At 46.3% G+C, this 18,975-nt stretch overlaps 1 protein-coding gene across 8 annotated transcripts in view; it reads left to right on the top strand.

Annotated features, from left to right (window-relative positions):
• The window catches only part of ZHX2 (zinc fingers and homeoboxes 2), a 76,637-nt gene that overhangs the window by 15,978 nt on the left and 41,684 nt on the right, over positions 1 to 18,975 (top strand). For 5 of the 8 annotated variants that reach the window (XR_008820551.1, XM_056330182.1, XM_056330183.1 and 2 more), the window contains one exon: positions 16,336 to 16,407. The exons of 1 other annotated variant lie outside the window; for it this stretch is intronic. The gene's annotated coding sequence lies outside the window, so the exon portion shown is untranslated. Of the gene's footprint in view, positions 1 to 1,371; positions 1,475 to 7,318; positions 7,445 to 16,335; positions 16,408 to 18,975 lie in introns of all 8 variants that reach the window. 2 more of the 8 variants (XM_056330185.1, XM_056330186.1) reach the window with 2 other exon arrangements.

The raw sequence follows: 18,975 nt of genomic DNA, 5'->3' as shown, positions 1-18,975 counted from the left end.
TGCTTGCCTTGGCTTAAGGAGCGCAAATTCACCCTGTGACCACCATGCTTGTGTAGTTGGGTCCTTCTGCACTAACGTGACATGCTGGAGCCCCAGCCAGTGCTTAGCTGGACTTTGCATATCAATGGAAACTGTCCTGTTAGGCTTTTTAGAAAACCATTTCTTTCATGGCATCAGCACCTTGACTCTTACTTGACAGTGTCCGATGGTCCCCACCTCCAGCAGACGGAGCAGCTCTGTGTGGAGAGGCCCAGAGGCTGAATTCGGCATTACGACGCAGGTTTAATGTGTGCTGGGGAAGGCAGCTCACATTTCACCTTTTTCTGAAAACAGCTTGGGGTTAAGCCATGCCTACACTACAGGCTTCTGCCGGCAAAGCTGTACTGGCCAAAAAGCATGGAGAGGTGTGACTGTCGTGACGCAGCCCCGAGGCTGCATGTGCTGGGGAAGCTGCCCCTTCTCCAGCCTGCGGAGGACTCGTCCTGGGCTCCTGGAGTCCTGCCTAGAGATGGGGCTTTGCTGCCATAGCCCTATCTGCCGTGCAGTGTTTTGGCAAGGTTATGTGGGTGTTCATCTGCTGCTGGAGTGCTTCGGGGGTCTTCGTTCCTGTACATTTTCAAAGGGGTGTTTTCAGATCCTCCTCAGTAAAACAGAGTTGGAAGGCCTATTTTAATGTCACGGGTCCTCTGTCATCGTCCGTTGCGGGGTGGTTCTGGTGTTCCTGCAATACTCCGGAGCGGGGCACGGTGGCTGTTATCCTAGCTATGTGCCGTCTAATGCTGGATAGTGTTGCAAGATCCAAAAATAAGAAGTGGGAAAATACACAGACAGAGGAAACAAGGCACAACTTTACCTCTTGGGCAGAGCAGTAATTCACCCTCTTCCTAGCACATTTTCATCCCCTGGGTGTCAAAAGATGGGTAACTCCATTGGGTTTTTACCACCTACTCTGTCTTTCCACACCAAGCTTTAATCCTTGGCTCCCCTCAAGAGCTGATGTAGCTACACTTCTGCTGCAGGTCCTTTGGTGAAATGCTACTCCTCTCTTCCTCCCCAGCCTTTTAGAGTTGCACATTTCTTTGCTTGAGAAAAACACCTCAAGGTGTACCCCCAGCCTCATTGGAGAGGCAGAGAAGAGAGCGGTTTATCGGTGCTTATTTAATCTCATCCCTCTTAAAATACAAGCATCTGGTATCTGCTTGCATATTTTCCATCCCAGCATTTGCAACACAGAAAAGTTTCATTAATAAGAATTACGTGTAGAAGTGCTGAGGAATGAAAATGGTTTGCACAGGGTGAGGTGGAGAATGAAAACCTCCTCTCCTGTAGCTTGGCTGGGACCAGACCCTCTTGCCTCTCCTTTTCCTCTAGTGCACTCGTGTCCCTGGGTTGTGCTTTGCTGCCTGAATAGCTCAGCTTCTCAGTACAGTACAGGACACACCAATTTCCAAACGGGTCCCCAAGGATGTGCCAGGTGAGAGCCACAGATGGCAAAGGCCACAGCAGACTTGCAAGTCTCTTATTTATCTGTTTGCTTGTATGTTTAAAGTTACTTATTGCCTTTGGCAAAACTAGTGCAATTGTTCGGTCTATTGGAGTTGCCCAATTAAGTCTCAAATCAGATAAAAGTCTAATGAGATGTGATTGTCAACAAGAAACCATCAAGATGGCCAACTTGGCCTCCATGAGGAACATGGGTTCTGACTTGCAACAAATATGTGGCAAGGCTTTGGTTTCAGCTTGGGTTTTCTCCCAGAATAAAAACGGGAAGTGTCTCATCTTTCATAGCAGTCTTTTACCTGTGCCCCCCACCCCACCCTCACCCCTCTTGGCATTTTTTCTTCCTGCAAAGGGGACCCTGAAAATTATTTTGGTAGAGCAGGGTCCAGTCAGGACAGAAACATGCTATGGAGGGGCCGAGCCTGAAATGTTACTGCTCTCCAGCAAGTTTCTTGTATCTGTATGTATCTATGTGCCAGTTCTCTTCATAACCATGGAGAGCAGGGATGCCTGGCTTCCCAGGGCATGAAGCGCTTCTGTTTAGCCTCTTCCAGTGGGTCACAGGTGATGGGACCTGTGTGTAATGTCCTTAATAACATCTCGATTCCCTGTTCCTCCTCTACCATGCTCTCCCTGCAGCTGGGAACTCACCATTACTGTAGGAAATCACACCAGCGTCCCAATGTTCAGGAACAACACTCTTTTTTTTTTACCTGTTGATTGGGTGGGGTTTTTTTAGAGGCAAAATGCTGAAGGCAAAAAAGTCAATAAGCAAAGCATTTAGATGAACGTGCAGTCATTATAACTGATACCTGGGCGAAGGAATGCAAACAGGCCAGTCTGTGGCTTGATTCCTTCAGCTCCTGTCCCTCTCTTTTGTTTTTAATTGTGAGCACAGGAAGGGGCCAGTGTATGACCATATGCTTAGAAAATGCTGGTTACACATGTCTTCCAAACAGTGTTGTCATAGTTAGATGTCACGTATGTGACACATTTTGTCACGCTGTGAATGTACCTGTGTGACTCTGTGTTTCCTTCTCTTGTTCTTTGTCACCAGTAGTAACAACTGTTTCCAGTCAACTTCTGCATCCATTCTCAATAAATGGGGAATGTGATTTCACATCATTCAGTGCCGGTGGGAAATTCATACCCTAGGAAATTTGCAAGGGTATTGCAGGGAAAATGTTAAGCACGTGCTTAAGCGTTATTGCTGTTGATCAAATTAAGTTTTGCTCTTAAGCCTTAGGAGCTGTTGCTTCTTTCCCAGCGTTGATCTTAATGGAGGGTTCTGAAAGAAGGGGAATTGATCCCCACTTGCAAGACCCTGAAGATGGAAGTGCACCTTGAGGGAAGGAATAAGCAGCAGAAGTTGATGCTGATATTGCTGTGAACATTATCTTGGTCATAGCTTTTCATTTTCCGAAGATCCTTTCAGCATGATATAAAGATTCCTTCAGTTTTCAAAAGTTGGGTGGGTTTTTTCCTCCTCTTGTGATTTGTTTTCCCTTATTTTTCTTGTCATATAATCAACTTCGCAGTTTTAACAAGGTTTTGTTGTTAACACTACTTTGAGGCAGCGATATCTAGGCTAAAGAGGTTCGCACCTCTTTGGTGTGAGCAGGTTCTTGTGAACTCTGGGGAGGGAGGTCTTGTGACGAGAATGTGGAGGAGCAAGGGCTCAAGGCTCCTAGGTCCAGATCCAATCTCTGTGGCTTTCCCTCCTATGAGCTTTTGACAAATGGGAGATGAATGCAGACTCCATATAACCATCTTTAAGATAGATCTCCCTTGGGGAGAGTATGGGTTAATTAACATTTCAGAGGCGCTTTGAGTTCCTTTGATAGGTGTTACAGAAATGCAGAAGGGTTTTGGTTTTTTCTTGCTAGACATAGGCTCTCTGAAGGACAGATTTTAATGATGTTGGTTTACCTCCTAAGAGCTTTTTTTCAAATGGAAGACTATTTAACTTCTCATGTATGTACCGATAAACTGGTTTACTGCCAGTTTAAGCCAAATAAAATATTCAGCTCCCGGACCAAGACTGGATTTGGTACCTTCACATCATGAAAGCTCATGCTGATAATTTGCCAGTAGCCTCAGGGCTCTGATAGTAATTTGCCAGATGCTATACTGAACCTAATTTGCATGTGTATTTACATAAATGCTTTAATTAAAATTATATGCACCAACCTGAGATAGATGAGCAGCACTGTCTGCTGTCTGTTTACATTCCCTGACAATAAAACTCTGCCTCGGCTGCTTCTTGCCGATGGTACAACTTGACAGGGCTATTTGAGGTGTGGACTAGCAACTTGACAGATTTTTAGTCAGGCTGTGCTGCAAACTGCAGGGCAACCTTAAGCTTCCAGGACCAAACTCTGCCTTTATTTTAGCAGCAGATTTGAGCATCTTGCTTCTAGAGGTCAGATTTGGTCTGTGGATGCTCTAGATTTAGGGTAGTTTTGTGCAATCAGGGTTTTAGCTACTTACAGACAATGTCTGCTTTGTCACATATGCAAAATGTGAAACCCCACTGAGGACAGCAAAAAAACGTTTTAAATTCAGCTTCCACCAAGAATAAAATTTCTGAGCACTGTTCATCTTTGAACGGAGCATGACAGAGCCCCTTGTAGGGCAGAGAGCTCTAAATCAAAGGGATTTCGGGGCCCAAGGGCCCAAGTGGAGCCCTGGCTGTTTCACTGGGACGTGTGAGAGCTCATGGCGGAGTTTGGATGAAGGCAGTGGAGGCTCTGGCTGAGGCTTTCGCTTAGACCACACATTTGATCTGGAAAATGCAAGCATATGCATACAAATGGAATCCAAGCTGTGCACTTTGCTGTTGGACAGCGGAGGATGTTATGGTTGACGTTGCTGTACTGCTTCCCAGTTATTGGGAAGTTGTCATAAAGTGTTGCAAAGGAATCGATGGCAAAGTTATGACCAGTTTCACAGACCTCTCTGAAGATACATGAAGGACAGGCTAGAAGAGAGCCATAACTACCCTGCCTGGATTTGGAGGGTTACTGAGCTTTATTTAAAGGTGTTTACTTAGCTTACTCTATATGAGACACTTCAAAGCTGCTGCCTACCTCACTGAGCAGAGGTTGTATATATGTTGGGGGTTGGACTAGATGACCTTTAAAGGTCCCTTCCAGCCCAAACTGTTGTATGATTCTGTACAAATCTGAGCATTTCCAGTCGCTTTCTCCAGTGACCTCTGACTATATTTGCCCACTGTCATTTCTGAATCCAGTGTGATAGAGTCCATTCCCTTTCAGCATAACCATACATTGACCTGTTTGCCTGATAGCTCTGTGGAAGAGGATAAATTGCCCCATGTATTACAACCTACTGTGGGACAGGTAGCCAAAACCTCTTCATTCAAGTCTGCATGCAAAAGCACAGGCAAAAGCATCTACATTTGTTGCAAAGGGGCTTAAATATTTAAATTAGGAGGTCTTAGTAAGCAGGGTGAAACACATGTATGGAGTGAGTGACAGTACAGAGTGGTGTGGTGGAAAGGGGAGCTGGAGCCCATCCTGCACCCACGGGCGTTGCAGCCCCCGATGCTTGCAGGGGTGATGTGCTGCTGGGGCCACCGTTTGCCCAGCAGCTGGGTCAGCCGGGGGGTCGTAGCCAGGCAGCACTTGGTACTGCTGGGACATGGTGGTCTCCGTCGAGTCATGGGCATGGCAAAGCCAGATTGGCAGTCTTGTGAAGCCACAGCCTTGATTTAAGCTGAAATAACATAAATAAATCCAAACTATCAGTCTTGCTCTTGTCTCATCCATAATAAGAGTATGAAAACACTTCCCATATTAAATTCCTTATGGCGAGGGGCTGCTCTGATACTTGATAGGAAGGTGGGGAAGGCAACTGAAGGAAAGGAGCCCTTGTTTCTCCCTGGTGTGAGGGAGAGGAGGGGAAGGTACGTGCTAGTTACTCAGTGCTGCTTTTTAGGGTCACTAACTGGAGTGAGGAGTCTGGAGGAATAACAAGGAATTCTCCACTAACAAAGGTTTTTCAGTGTGAGGGGAGCAGCTGAAGGAGAGGGCCTGGGATGTGGCACACAGAGGGAAAAACATTCCCCCAGGGAAAGTGTCCTGTTAGGGTGGGATATGTGCTTTTGTTAACATCTGCTCTGCAGTTGCCTCCTGCAGCAGGGAGGTGCATTGGCCGGTTGTCCCTGCTCAGGCTCCCACGTCCCTTGCTGCCATCCATGCCGCATCTCCCAGCCAGGCTGGCACCACCACCCGGCCCCTGGGGAAGGAGCAGTATGGCACAGGAGCCCTGGCAAGTTGGGGTTTGCAACCCACTTCAGCGCTGAAGCATCCCCGAGGTTTGAATTCGGAGCAACACCCAAGGTGTTGGTACCGCTGTTGCTACTGAGTTTGGTACCTCTGGCTTTCCCAAGGTCCACCTCTCGGTGTGCTTTGAGGTGGGAGAGCCAGCCAGGGAGGGGGTTCAGTGGGCAGCCCTGGGTTTGGAGAAGGTTGCTTTCAAAAGTCATTGTGTCTGTTCGATCTTAAAATTCACTGCTAATGCTTTAAGTGTAGCGAGTGCTGTAAGCTAGCCTTTAATCAGCCTGTGCGTATTTTAAGAATTGTGCCAACTGTTACTGCCTCAGAGATACCTGGAGATTTGGTCAGGAGAAGCCTGGCCTAGTTTTTTGGGGTAGCTAGCAATGCCTTTTCATTCCCCTATTTAACATGAGCCTCCCCGGTCTATTTTTCAAGGCATTTTCTTTGAAAGGTTGGAAAGCTCCAAGCAACCAGTTAATGCATGGGGGAAGAGAGAAGCCAGGGTGTAGTAGAGAAATAATTATTGCAATTAGAAGTATATTAAGAACTGCACTTCAGCCGTGGGTGGAGTACAGCATGGTGGGGTGCTGGAAGGAGGGTCACCCTTGGCCGAGGGGACCTCTGTCCCTGCCGCGGTGAGGGCAGTTCACTTGTCTGTGGCTCTTTGGTTATAGAGGTGTGATGCTGGAGGCAGCATCCATCAGCCTAGTGCAGGACTGGCGTGGTGTCCCTAATGAAGGCAAGGCTTACTTGGCTAAAATCTTGGCAATAAAATGCTGGGGTTTAATCATTTGCGTATCAGAAATCTGCTAGGCTGCAGGTTTTGTTTGTGTTGCACAACTGGTGTGGTGGAAACAGTTACTCATCTTTCCATCCCAGATCTTCAGACTGGGAAAATGGAATATAAAAAAGGATCTGTCCTGACGATTCTCTGGATCTTGAGTGTGCCAGATGGGTGTCCCAGAGCCAGGAAAGAGATGCTGGGCTTAGTCAGACCCCTCTTGAGCTCTGACTTGGAAGTGCACATGCAAATGGCCCCGCTCACCATGTGCCCAAGTCCCTGTGAAATGAGGGCTGGCCAAAGCGAGTGCCTGGCTCCCAGCAGAAGCACACTTGCTAATCAGGCTCTTGGGCAATGTGGTGTTATTCTCAGCATCACATCACCACCAACATACGCAAAAAGCATCTCTCAGAAGTAAAAGCACTCCATCCTGGAAAAGCACTTGAGAGCCAGTTCATTACCTCTTTGCTTCCACCAAAAGTTAATTGCTTTTTTATTTTTTTATTTTTTCTGCTGTCATCTAGAGTTGCAAGTGAATTTTCTGAGTCACTCCTACTACAGACTGTCACCTGTTGGTAGGCATCCTCCTAGAAGTGTCCTTTCTCCATTTCCCACCTGTGTACAGATAAAGTTGGTATGAGACCTTCAAGATGTCTGCAACAAGTCATCTTCTCCTAAAACATGGTCCGACCTTTTGCCACGCAAGGCCAGTTCTTATTTATTATTTCTGTTTCAGAGCACCTCAAGACACACATCGGGTTGACGAAATGACATAGAGCAAAGCCGGAGGCTGTGCCAAATAGTTCATAACTGTGGAGGAAAACTTGGCAGAGGGGCAGAGAAAGAGAGGGATGAATTAATGGTAAAACATCTGTGTGAGTGTTTTTAATGTGTTTGTCTCACGTTAGCTTTCTTATACGTTGTCAGCTAAGTTTTGTACACCTAATGGCAAAGACATTAAATAGTATTTAATAAAAATAGAAGCAGGGTATTTAGAAATCAATCCAGATGCTCTTTCACTGTTAATTAGACTTTATTATTAAAAAAAATCCTACCTTTTTGATTCGGAGTCACCCAACAAAACTAATTCTTGGCTCAGATGGATGTTTGACTTAAGTTCGAATGTTCTCTTTCTCTTCTTTTTAAACTAAAAAACCTTAGCTTTTAAAAAATGATATGGTATTTGCAGAATCAATAGAAAAGCTGACCCAGATAAAAGTGCGCAAAAATTGGTTTCATGCCCTAGAACTTTTCCTGCATGCTTTTTGATGCAAGGTATCTGATCCTTCAAAAAGGAGGTAACATACAGTGATCTCAGCAGCTTTGAAGAATTGTTCTGGAAGAATAACAAGGAACACTGGAGAAAGGGGTGTGCACATGTACCTTTTTTTCCCCCTCATTAAATACATTGTGAGATGGAAGAAATTAATGTCATGTTGCTGGTTATATGGAAGGACAGGATAAATTTTTTATGAAATCTGGTTTTGTCTGAGTTTTAAAGGGTGAAAGTGCATTTCTCCTGAACAGCTCTTCACAGTAGGATGCGAATTGCATTTTGTCTTCCCTGGTTCAAACCTGCTTCTGCTGGAGCGAGGGGCAAGGTTGTATCCAAATAGTATCAGGATTTGCTCTCAGGAATGTAATTATGCCCTCCATCCTGAATCAGATAGAAAGCTGTAAAAAGTATCTGCTGCTACAGATGTATTCCAGTTTAAGCAGGATCCAAATCTTAATTTGATTCCACAACAGTGCTTAGATCTGAGGGAATCAGACATTCAGCGTCTGAACCTGTATTGCTTTGGCTTCCAAAACCATCCCAGGCTGCTCAGGGCTGTGGACCCGGAGGCATAACAGATCAGCCTCCAATGCAGGCATCCCTGCAGTGAAGGTGATGAATTGATAGGACAGATTTGTGGGACCAAAAGACTGGCCAGCTGTAAGGAGAAAGTTTCATTCCATCCCTTTGTCTTCACAGCCTTAAAAAAAAAAGAAAAAAAAGAAGAAAGTCTAGCTGGAGGGGAAGGATGGGCTCAAAGTTACTGATTCTTAACAGAATAAGCAGACGCAGTGCCCAGGCTGCGCTGGCTATCCCCAGGATAGGGAGAAAAGGCCACAAAAGCAACTTCTTTGTGGGGATTTCCACAAGCCTTTCCAGTCCTTGGGGTTGGATGCTGTTATTCAGTGCTTGGTGTATGCAGACTTGCGGCTGCGTTTGCTGGAGCACAGCGGGTACTGAAGTGCCAGCACTGGAGCAAGTGCAGCAGGCAGGCGGGTGCCCTGGGAGGTGCTTGCCTCAGGTGGGCTGCGCCGGGGGTCTGCAGCGAGGAGAGCAGCTGAAGCTCAGCACTGAGCAGGACCATATAGCAACATGCAGTGGACTCCAGGCAACCTTTCCTGTGGTCGCTTTGTGGCTCCTTGAAAATAGCTGAAAATAAGTCACCTGGCACGAACGTAGGGGCGTCTGACCCAGGTGCATCTCAGTTAACTTCCCAGATACAGGCACATGGATGCTCTTACTGGAAATAAGAAACTCAACAACACCTAACAGTGCTGGTCTTCACGAGCGAATGAAGCACAGCCACAGTTATTTGAAAGGAGCAAAGTGATTTCTTGATTTATATTTACACCCTGTGCTCATTTCATTTCTTGTACCACTTTTGCACTGACGGCTGCTGTGTTTGGCAGGAATTTGCAAACACATCAGTGCTTGCAGCCAAAAGCAGGAATGGTGTAAACAGCTGGAAAAGGGAAACCCCTTCCTCTTGTATTTATTTTTATAACAGCAAAATGTAGTTGCTGGCTGACCTGGATCAGTCTTGTCTTTTTTTTTTTTTTTTTACCTTTTAAGCTTGGTTGGGTTTTTTTCTCCGTTTCAGCTTGGGGGTTGAGGGAAACAAAAGAGGGAATGAATTAAGAGCAGGAGAAGAGTGTCTGCTGCTGGGCTGTGTCGTGTGGTGGGGAAATCAGGCTGAAACTGGAGAGACCGGGCCAAACCCAGCAGCAGCACTGGGAGGCTTTAAATTGTGTCACTGACAGTGGATCTAGGTGGTGCAAGTAGCTAGCGATGTTTATGGCTGCAGTTCAGGTTAAATAGTGTGCACACATGAAGTGGTGCTGCTGGGCTGCTGCTCACATCACTTGCCCTACCTGCCTGCATGGTACCTCTTAGAGGCAGTCTCCAATGATGACCCCCCATCCTTTCCAAAGTGGCACATGAGTTTAGGCTGTGGGGACTGATGTGGGTTAGCACGTTTTTGTACTGTTTGATTAATTTCTGTCTTTCTCTGTGTTGTTTTTTTCCTCTGTAGCACTGCTGTTGTGAGCTTAGGCGTTTGGGAGTGGGGTGGGGGGAGAGGAAGGACAATGTGATTCTTGGCTGTGTCCCCAGTGTACAACATACACCACGTCTCTTCAGCAAACTTGTATGATGACACCTGTGTGGATCTGAATGCAGGGACTGCAACGCTACAGGCTTGGGGAAGTGACTGGAAAACTGCCTGGTGGAAAAGGACCTGGGGGTGCTGGCTGACAGCCGGCTGGGCATGAGCCAGCTGTGTGCCCAGGTGGCCCAGAAGGCCAACAGCATCCTGGTTTGTATCTGAAACAGTGTGGCCAGCAGGACCAGGGCAGTGACTGTCCCCCTGTACTTGGCACTGGTGAGGCTGCGCCTTGAATGCTGTGTTCAGTGTTTGGCCCCTCACTTCAAGAGGGACACTGATGTGGTGGAGCATGTCCAGAGACAGGCAATGGAGCTGGGGAAGGGTCTGGAGCACAAGTCTGATGAGGAGCGGCTGAGGGAACTGAAGTGGTTTAGCCTGGAGAGCAGACCTTATCGCTCCCTACTACCTGAGAGGGACTGTAGGCAGGTGGGGGTCGATCTCTTCTCCCAGGTTACAAGTGATGGGATGAAACAGCCTCAGGTTGCACCAGGGGAGATTCAGGTTGGATATTAGAAAAAAATTCTTCACCAAAAGGGTAGTCAAGCATTGGAACAGGCTGCCTAGGGAGGTGGTTGAGTCACCATCCCTGGAGGTTAGGGACATGGTTTAGTGGTGGACTTGGCAGTGCTAGGTTAACGGATGATCTTAAAGGTCTTTTCCAACCTAAATGATTTTATGATCTGTGACTGGACATCCCCTGGTGTTGAAAATTAGTTAGCAGATGACCAGTCTGCAGGTCAGTTGTTTAAAAATAAAATAAAAGTTATTGCTGTACATATGTTGGGCAGCAGAAGCATCCTACAACAGTGCTACTGTAGCAACTGCTGTGTTGGAAAACAGTTATCAATCATGGTTCTGGCAGAGGAGTGTCTGACAACTGTTTTCCAACATGTTTATTACTGTGGGCAAATAGGTAACTAACCAGAGGGTGACAGTCTGAAATGCAAGGTTTAAGAGGAATAATGTGAAATAGTTAACTCTTTTAAAAGCCAAATAAATTAATGATGAACTTTCTGTCGGCCAGAACCCTGCAGGACATCGCTTGCTCTCTGGTTGAATTTTCTTAGGCGATCAAACATTCTTCTTGCTTTAAAGCTCTTGCTGCCAATTTAAAATAGTATACGAGACTGGGATTTCTCACCCTTCAAGAAAACACTTTGATTTGTTGAAGGAAGGTAGGAACGGTTAAGGAGGTAGGAAAGAAAGTGATACACCTTTCTCTGTGCTGACATCCACAGCTGGGGGATGTGTTGAGAAGTAAATATAATCTACTTTGAGCAATGCTTTCCCATTCTCTTTCATTTTGGTTCGGTGCTCTGGTTCCTAATCAATTAGACGTAATGAATGGAAGTGAGGTGCAGCAAGGCTGTACAAACTCAGCAGAGATGCAGGGGATCATCCCTCCACGCTGGGGCCCTTGGGGTTAATGATTGTTTGCATATTTTTTAAGAAAGCGTTGAGATGCGACGTGGCAGAGGGTTGCTGTCCATCTGTCCACTGCCAGGGAAGCCAGGACCCTCACGAGCCCCTGCCTCACCCTGCAGCCAAGGCCAGCCACGGCTGCTGCCGGCAGCCAAACCACGGTCTTCTTACTGGCTTCAAGCACAACTATGGATGGGCACATCTTGGTCCCGAGCAGCCTGTGGCCGAGAGGTCGGAGCTGTCCCCTGGGAGGGGGTGGTTGGGTGAAGGTGGCCTTGGTGGCTGCCCAGGCTGCCTGGCTCAGCTGCCCACTGCCCTGAAGCATCACTCTCATGCTTCTCCCTGGTGAGATGTAAGAAGATTTATTCCATCCTGATAGAGAGCATGTTTTCTGAAATCTTCTAAAGCTCTAAGGATGGGGGAATAGTTTCTTTGACAGTGCTGCCATAACTGTGAAAATCTACCTAAACCTACAGAACTTTTTCCTTTTTTTTTTTTCCCAAGACAGCTTACTTCCTTTTTGCTCTTATTTACTTTTATTTTGTTGTTATTTGCTCTTTGCTTCTTTATGCTTCTGAATAGTTCCAAAAGCAGGTGGTAACGTAAAGAAGGCATTGCAAAAAGGGGTTGGGTCCATTCCCGTGGTTTATAGAAGTTTTCCTGGGGGAAGCAAGGGCTGGAGAGCCACAGCATGCTGTAGCCCTTGAGTGATTCCCTGGGACACCTTCTGCTCACAGGTGCCTACAAATGGTGCAGCGTGGATTAAGACCTCATGCGAGCAATTGTCACACTGCTGAGATGAAGAAAAGAACCCTTGACAGGAGCCTCCTACACTGTGCTTTCCAGGTTGGGGCCGGTGGTTTTCCTGGGAAGTGCCAGAGCTGCTGGCAGCAGCTGCTGCGGGGTAGAAATATCCATCTGCATTTCAGCTTCATTCAAAAGGCTGGAGAAAGGTGGCTGAGAGCCATGTGGGGTAGGGATAAGACTGCTGGGGATGGATATCCCAGGGCCTGTCTGAGCATCACAGCGTGCATGTGCTTATGCAGAGATCTCAGAGCACTTCAGGGGTTTTTAGTGCCTTTTTCATCACTATTCAGGTATTTGATGGAAACTCTGGAGTGTGCTTTATGCGTTTATCTTGGGGATGGGGGCAGGAATGGGATAATTTTATTAGCTTTATAAGATGTTGAAGTGAAGGATGCTCACAATGAGCGTGTTACTCCCTTGCACTGAAGTCTGCCAGGTTCAATGAACGTTTATTGAGGACCACCCCAGCAGCCAGGAGGTGTTGGGGTGCTTGGGATCCATCAGGATCACTGGGAATTTCAGCGTGTGGAGACAGACAACTTTCAGGAACACTTGCATCTGCTAGTCACACGGCAAGAACAGTCTGCAATCTACAGGCTGGAACCACCCCATTTCCAACAGAGCTGTGCATATTTAATTCAACAGAAGCATTTCTAGCCTAGTGTTAGAAGTAATTCAGATCACTAAGGTGGCGGTTTTGTCATGGTAGTTTTTAGGGAAATCTAGATTTATAAGCTAGACTGAAAAATTAATAAATGCCTAGTACGGTACAAACACCAGGGGGTGAGGGGTGGGGACATGGTGGGCGGCTGTCAGTGCCCCAGCGTGCACCCCAGCCTCATCGTACCCCTGCCCTGCTGAGCCAGCAGCAGAGGACGGCAGCATCCTGGGGCTCGTTAGCTTGATGAAGAAGGTTTGCCCTGACCTGTTGCCTGTGCCACCAAATTTTGGGCATTGGGGCTGGCGGGCTGTGGGGATGGGTCGCCAGCAGTGCCAAGGTTGGGTACCAAAGCCTAGCGGGGCTGCAGAGGGTTGGCATGACCATGGTGATGCTTTCGGCTGACCACAGGGTTTAAGCCACCGAGTTGGCATCTTTCAGGAAAAGAAATAGGGAGGAGTTTGGGGTTTTATTTTTCTTTATCTCAAACACAGCTGGGGAAAGAAAGCAAGTGCTTTCAGGGCTCCCAACTCCACTTCTCTCTGTAAAATGTTCCTTTGCAAAATCGATCATTTCTGTAGGTTGAGAGAGTCTCAAAGGAACTTTTCTGTAAGGCATCAACAAAGTACTGTTATTTCTCTTCCCTGCCCTAACAGCAGCTCGAGATTTACATTTCAGCTCACTAAAGATATCTCAACAATCTGTTTTTTGTGAGAAATTCCATGGCAGACAAAGGAAACTAATCCCATTTTCAGGTGGTTAGCGCTGTAGTGTTTGGGTTGCAGGAGCAGCGCGGAGCTCTGGTGTTTATCAAGTTACATACTTTAAAAGGGTAATTTAAAAATATTTGTGTTTGCTTTGTTTTGTTTTGCCATGAGATGTTACTTTTTTTGGAAGGCATCTAGAATAATGAAGCAGCTGGTGGCTGAGTCTCCTGCTTGGTGTGCAGAGAATGAAGGATGGCTGGGGTAGCTGAAGTTTACCCTCTGCCTTCTGTGGGCTGCATGTATGTACATACGTGTATGTACGTACATGTATGTACACACACACACACACACACTGTGAACTAGGCAATGTGTGGTAACTCGTAAACCACCATCACCTGTTTTGTACGTGTACTCACTGGGACACGGCGCAGGAGCCGGCAGACACGGATCTCCCTGGCTCTTGTCCGTGACTGCAGGGGTGTTTCCATGGCATGGCTCATGTAGGTAAGGAGATGATGCCAGTGTGAATGCCCTCCTGTGGAGTGGGGAGGTCTGTCTGAGTTTGCCTGATAGCGGAGTAGTGTTGCATTTCAGGGAAATGATGCTTTCATGCCAAGGAGAGCTGCTTTCCCTGCCTTGAGCTGGATTGGGGTAAGCGTGCCCCTGTGGGAGGCTGCTCAAGAGCTGCTCACACAGGGATGCTCAGGATGAACAAACTTGGGCAAGAGTTTTCTTTTCATTAGTAATTACCTACCTGTTGCAAAAGATTTGACGTTTCTGCCTGAAATGTGGTTGTGACTTCATTTCACTATTGCCTGACTCCAGGTTTTCAAAAGCAGTAGCAGATCTCCCAGAACCGTAACATTGTTTAAAATATCTGAAATATGTATGTATATCTATGTATATACATATATTACCAACTCGTTTGTGAGCTGTTATGTTAAACCCAAATCATATTCTCGTAGCCACAAGGAGTAGAAACTTTTTGCATGCTTTCTGAGGAGGATTGTGCGATACAAGTACAACAGCAAGGGACTGGATTTAATAACCCTAGAGATTTCTTCCCGCTTTATGTTTCCAAAAGCGGGGATCCTCACAGAAACTTCACCAGCTGGGTCTTTAGGAAAAGCACCAAAAATTGTGAGGCTCATTATACAGTCCTAAGAAGTGACAGCACCATACATATGTATTTATTTTAATTAACTTTCTAAGCAGAGGTTAGAGGGGAAAGACAAGGCTGGGTTGCACTATAGGCGACTCTGTTGTTCTTTAGAAGTGTTTTATTCATAGGGGTGATTTTGGTCCTGTTGGCAAGATGTAGGGTCGCTTGTGTGTGTGTTGGACACAGCACTGGAAAGGCAAGGTTTCAGATAGTGGTTTTGGTGTAAGATAACTGAACTAAGCCCATTAAATGCAGAAACAGCTCAGCCCCAGGCTTGCAGCCTGCTATAGGTGAATGGAGGATTTGACCCAGAAGAGGGAGGGAGGGCAGCAGAAGGTGGCCTGCTGAGTCCAAAAGTGGTGGAGGTGTAAGTAGCACAAAATCTGTGGCTGTCCTGTATGTTTATTTCTCTTCTACAATTCAGTGAAACTGGCATTTTTTTGCCTTACTCTGAGATGGAGCAAAGCAGGAAGCAACTTCCCTTTTATCTATGAATAAACATGCAGTTTTCTATTCTAAGCTCTTAAAAAATGGTTCTGGTTGTGTAAGAGCTCCTGGCCTCCCAGCTCTTTCAGTAGCCATGATGCTCTTTCAGGAAATCAAGTCGTGTATTCCTTTGAAAAGAGCCAAAAAAAAAATTAATATTCTTCCTAACCTGCTGGGAAGGAGCAAAAGATTCCGAGTGATTTCTGTTGGGTTTGCCATCTGACCTTCCTCTGGCCAGATCACAAGAGCCTGAAGTTTCAAACTCAAATACTTCAGCTTGAACTGAAAATGCAGGTTGTGCTTTTGGTGCTGCTGAAGCAATCAACAAGCTTCTGCCTCTTCTTTGGAGAAGACTAGCAGGGTGTTTTGCTGTGTGTATTTCTTTTACTCAGGAGTGGTGCCATGACTATTTATTTTCTCTTTACCTCTTCTTTGCAGACCTGCAGGCATGGTGTTTCTCAGGTGTGCACACAGCCACTGCCAAACGGGAAATTCTTTATATCAGTTCTGTTGTTGCAGCTGCTAAAGCTAAACCTTCCTCTCCCATTTCTTTTGGGGAAAAAAATAAAAAAGCAAAATTAAGGAAAGCCAACTTTAGCTTTGGGACGCAGCAGGTGAGCCCCTTTAAGGAGGAGAAAGGCAATTTGGATGGCATTTTGTTGAAGTTCCCAGTAGCCAAACAGAGCTTGTTATGGTACGTGTCAGCTGCAGCAGATGTTCTGTGGGTATTTCCAGCCCGAACCGCAGCCGCAGTATCTTAGGACATCAGTGTGTGAGTGCTCTCCACTGTCTGCCTGGCTTAAGAAATGTGGATTTTTTTATTTTTTTCCCCCAAGAGGCCCCCAAGGTTTGTTGTGTTACTGTAATGGGTCTGGAGGACCAAATCATTCAAATTCTGCTTCTGTCAGTGGTGGTCAGTGGAAAAGGGAATTGCTGCAATTCCTGTCAGTCAGCATTCCCGGGTGCTGGTGAAAAAAACTAAATTACCAGTCAGATAGTGGAAGGGATGGCTGCTATTTTCTCCTTTTTTTTTCCTTCCCTCTGACTTACATAGCTTTTCCTCTTTTGTAGGTATTAAAAGTTCTGCTCTCCGTCAGAGGGGTATAAGTACTGAGACTCCCAGGATGTAAGAAATACAGTGCTGTGAGTAGCATTTTTCTTTTCTATTTTCCTTTAAATGAGAAACCCAAGCTTGCTCAAACAGAAGGAAGACTTTTTTTTTTTTTTTTACAGACACTTTAAGAAATGTTTACAACAAGCAAATCCCGTCTTTTGGAACCAGTTGTGTGCCTTTGGCACCTCTTCGCAACCCACAAAATAAAGTCAGCATTGTATTACCACATAGGCTGAATAATTATCTCACTGCAGATATGAACCACATGAATGCATTTAACTGAGAATATGGTCAGCAGAATGGATCATTAGCACCATCTGAAGCTTGTTTGTTGTTTCCAAGCTTTACCAGCCATTGAGAGACAAAAATCTTGCTGGAGAGTTGAGGCGAGGCATCAGGAAGAAAGCCTGTGTCTTTTCAAAGGGGGGAAGAGCACAGATTGGCTGTGTGGTTATTTTTGTGCCTGTGCACAGCATCCCACCCCTTGTTATCAAAACAGAAAACTATCCAATATTTAGCTCTTCCCTGATAAAATAACTTTGGAGGAACTTTTATGCCACAGGAGACCCCTGAGTGCTTGGGTCCCTCCCTAGCTCCAAAGCAGCTTAGCCAGGACCTGTTTTTTACATAAATATATGCATAAAAAAAAGCCTATATATTTAAGGAGCAGCTTCACTATGGCTTTTTCCTCTGCTGCTGAAGGGCCAGGGCTGAGATTTCCCAACAGCTGGGGCTGGTTTGCAGCTCTCCAGGTGGACCAGCTGGGGCTGCACTGGCCTGACCTGGGCAAGCCCTGTCTGGAGCTCTTGGCTACATGCCCGGTACGGCGTGGGCTCCTGGGGCAGCTCCTCTGGGCTGGCTAACAGGGCTGATATTTGGACTGGAGGTTTGGATGCCGTTGCTCTGGGCTTCGCTGCTTTTCTGTAAGTAAGTTTTCTTAGCAGGGGGGGTTCAATAAGGGTGTGGGTTTTTTGAGATTTTTAAAATCAGCCCAACTCCTGTCCCATTTTTACCCTGTTCTGCGGTGATGGAAATCTATGGTTACTTGGAAATCAGCAGAGTTTTGTTTCCATTTTTATTTCAGTGGCTTGCAGCCTGTTTTCTGTTACAGCAACACAAATCTATTTGGGTTAGAGGAGAATAAAACCCCAAATTGAAATCAGCCTGAAAAAAGAAAGGGCTGTGTTGTTGTTAACAGGAAAGCAACTGAGTCCACCAGTGTTTGGTAAAGACATGGTAGAAATTCCTTCATAAATCCCTAACAAGTACTGAGGAACTGGTAACCAAAAAAAGACCGAACAGGGAATCCTGCTTTTAGCCTTTTGTGAAGGATACTGGCAATGAGTGCAGTTACTGGGAGAAAAAGGAAAAATTCTGGCAATATTTTGTATTGATCCTCCTTCAGTAAGGTCTGTAGTTCGTATTCTCCCTTCAAATTGCCAGCGTTTTCTCTTAACTCCTTGGTATTTAACCTGTCACGTGAGAGCTGCTTAATCAAGCTGTGGGGTTTATTTTTTGTCGGTTGCTTACAAAGTATGGGGTGGGCTCTGGCCTCTTTTTTTACAGCTGTGTTGGCTCTGGACTGGTGGAAAGAGTAGATACTTACTTAGATGAAGAAAATTCAGCAGAAAGATGCTGTGACTACCTATTGCTTCTCTCAAAGCATATCCATACACTAGAAGTGCTCTTTGCTCATCTGGAAAGTAAAGTTTGCTGGTTTGTCTGTTAAGCAGGCACCATTGAAATTCGGGAAGTGCTTCTGGGGTCCTGTCCTGGTCCTGGCTGGGACAGAGTTGGTTTTCTTCTTGGTGGCTGTTGCAGTGCCGTGTTTGGGCTTTGGTGTGAGAGCAGTGTTGATTAACACACTGATGGTTTTGGTTGTTGTTGGGTGATGTTTATACTGGGCCAAGGACTCTTAAGTTTCTGGGGCCCTGCCAGCGAGAGGGCTGGAGGGGCACGGGAAACTGGGAGGGGACATGGCTGGGACAGCTGACCTGAACTAGCCAAAGGGGTATTCCGTACCATTGACTGTTATGCTGGGTATATAAGCTGGGGGAAGAAGGAAAGGGGGGAATGTTTGGTGTTATGGGGTTTGTCTTCCCGAATAACCATTATATTATAATATAATAATAACCAAGCAATAACCTGCTTTCCTGGGGATGGCCAAGCACCTGCCTGCCGATGGCAAGTGCTGAATGAATTCCTTGCTTTGCTTTGCTTGTAGGCACAGCTTTTGCTTTATCTATTAAACTGTCTGTATCTCAACCCACGAATTTTCTCACTTTTACCTTTTGGATTCTCTCCCCCATCCCACTGTGGGGGGAGTCAGCGAGCGGCTGCGCGGGGCTTGGTGGCCAGCCAGGGTTAAACCGTGACAGGTCCCAATGAATCTGTGTGCTAATGCACCACTGTGGTGGTTGCTTCCAAAAAAAGGAATGAAGAAGAGGGACCTGCGCCTACTCTTCAAATGTGGACTGCTAGTCCCAGGTAGAAGTTGTCTGTGTTGTTAAGTCAAAGTAAAGCAGCAATGCTGAGGGCTGCATGCTGTCTGCGGGTGCCTCTGATGTATCGTAGCTGTGTTATAAGGGGGTGAGAGG

Source organism: Falco biarmicus, chromosome 3 (genome assembly GCF_023638135.1).
Source record: "Falco biarmicus isolate bFalBia1 chromosome 3, bFalBia1.pri, whole genome shotgun sequence".
NCBI lineage: Eukaryota > Metazoa > Chordata > Aves > Falconiformes > Falconidae > Falco > Falco biarmicus.
This window is presented reverse-complemented; position numbering and strand designations above follow the sequence as displayed.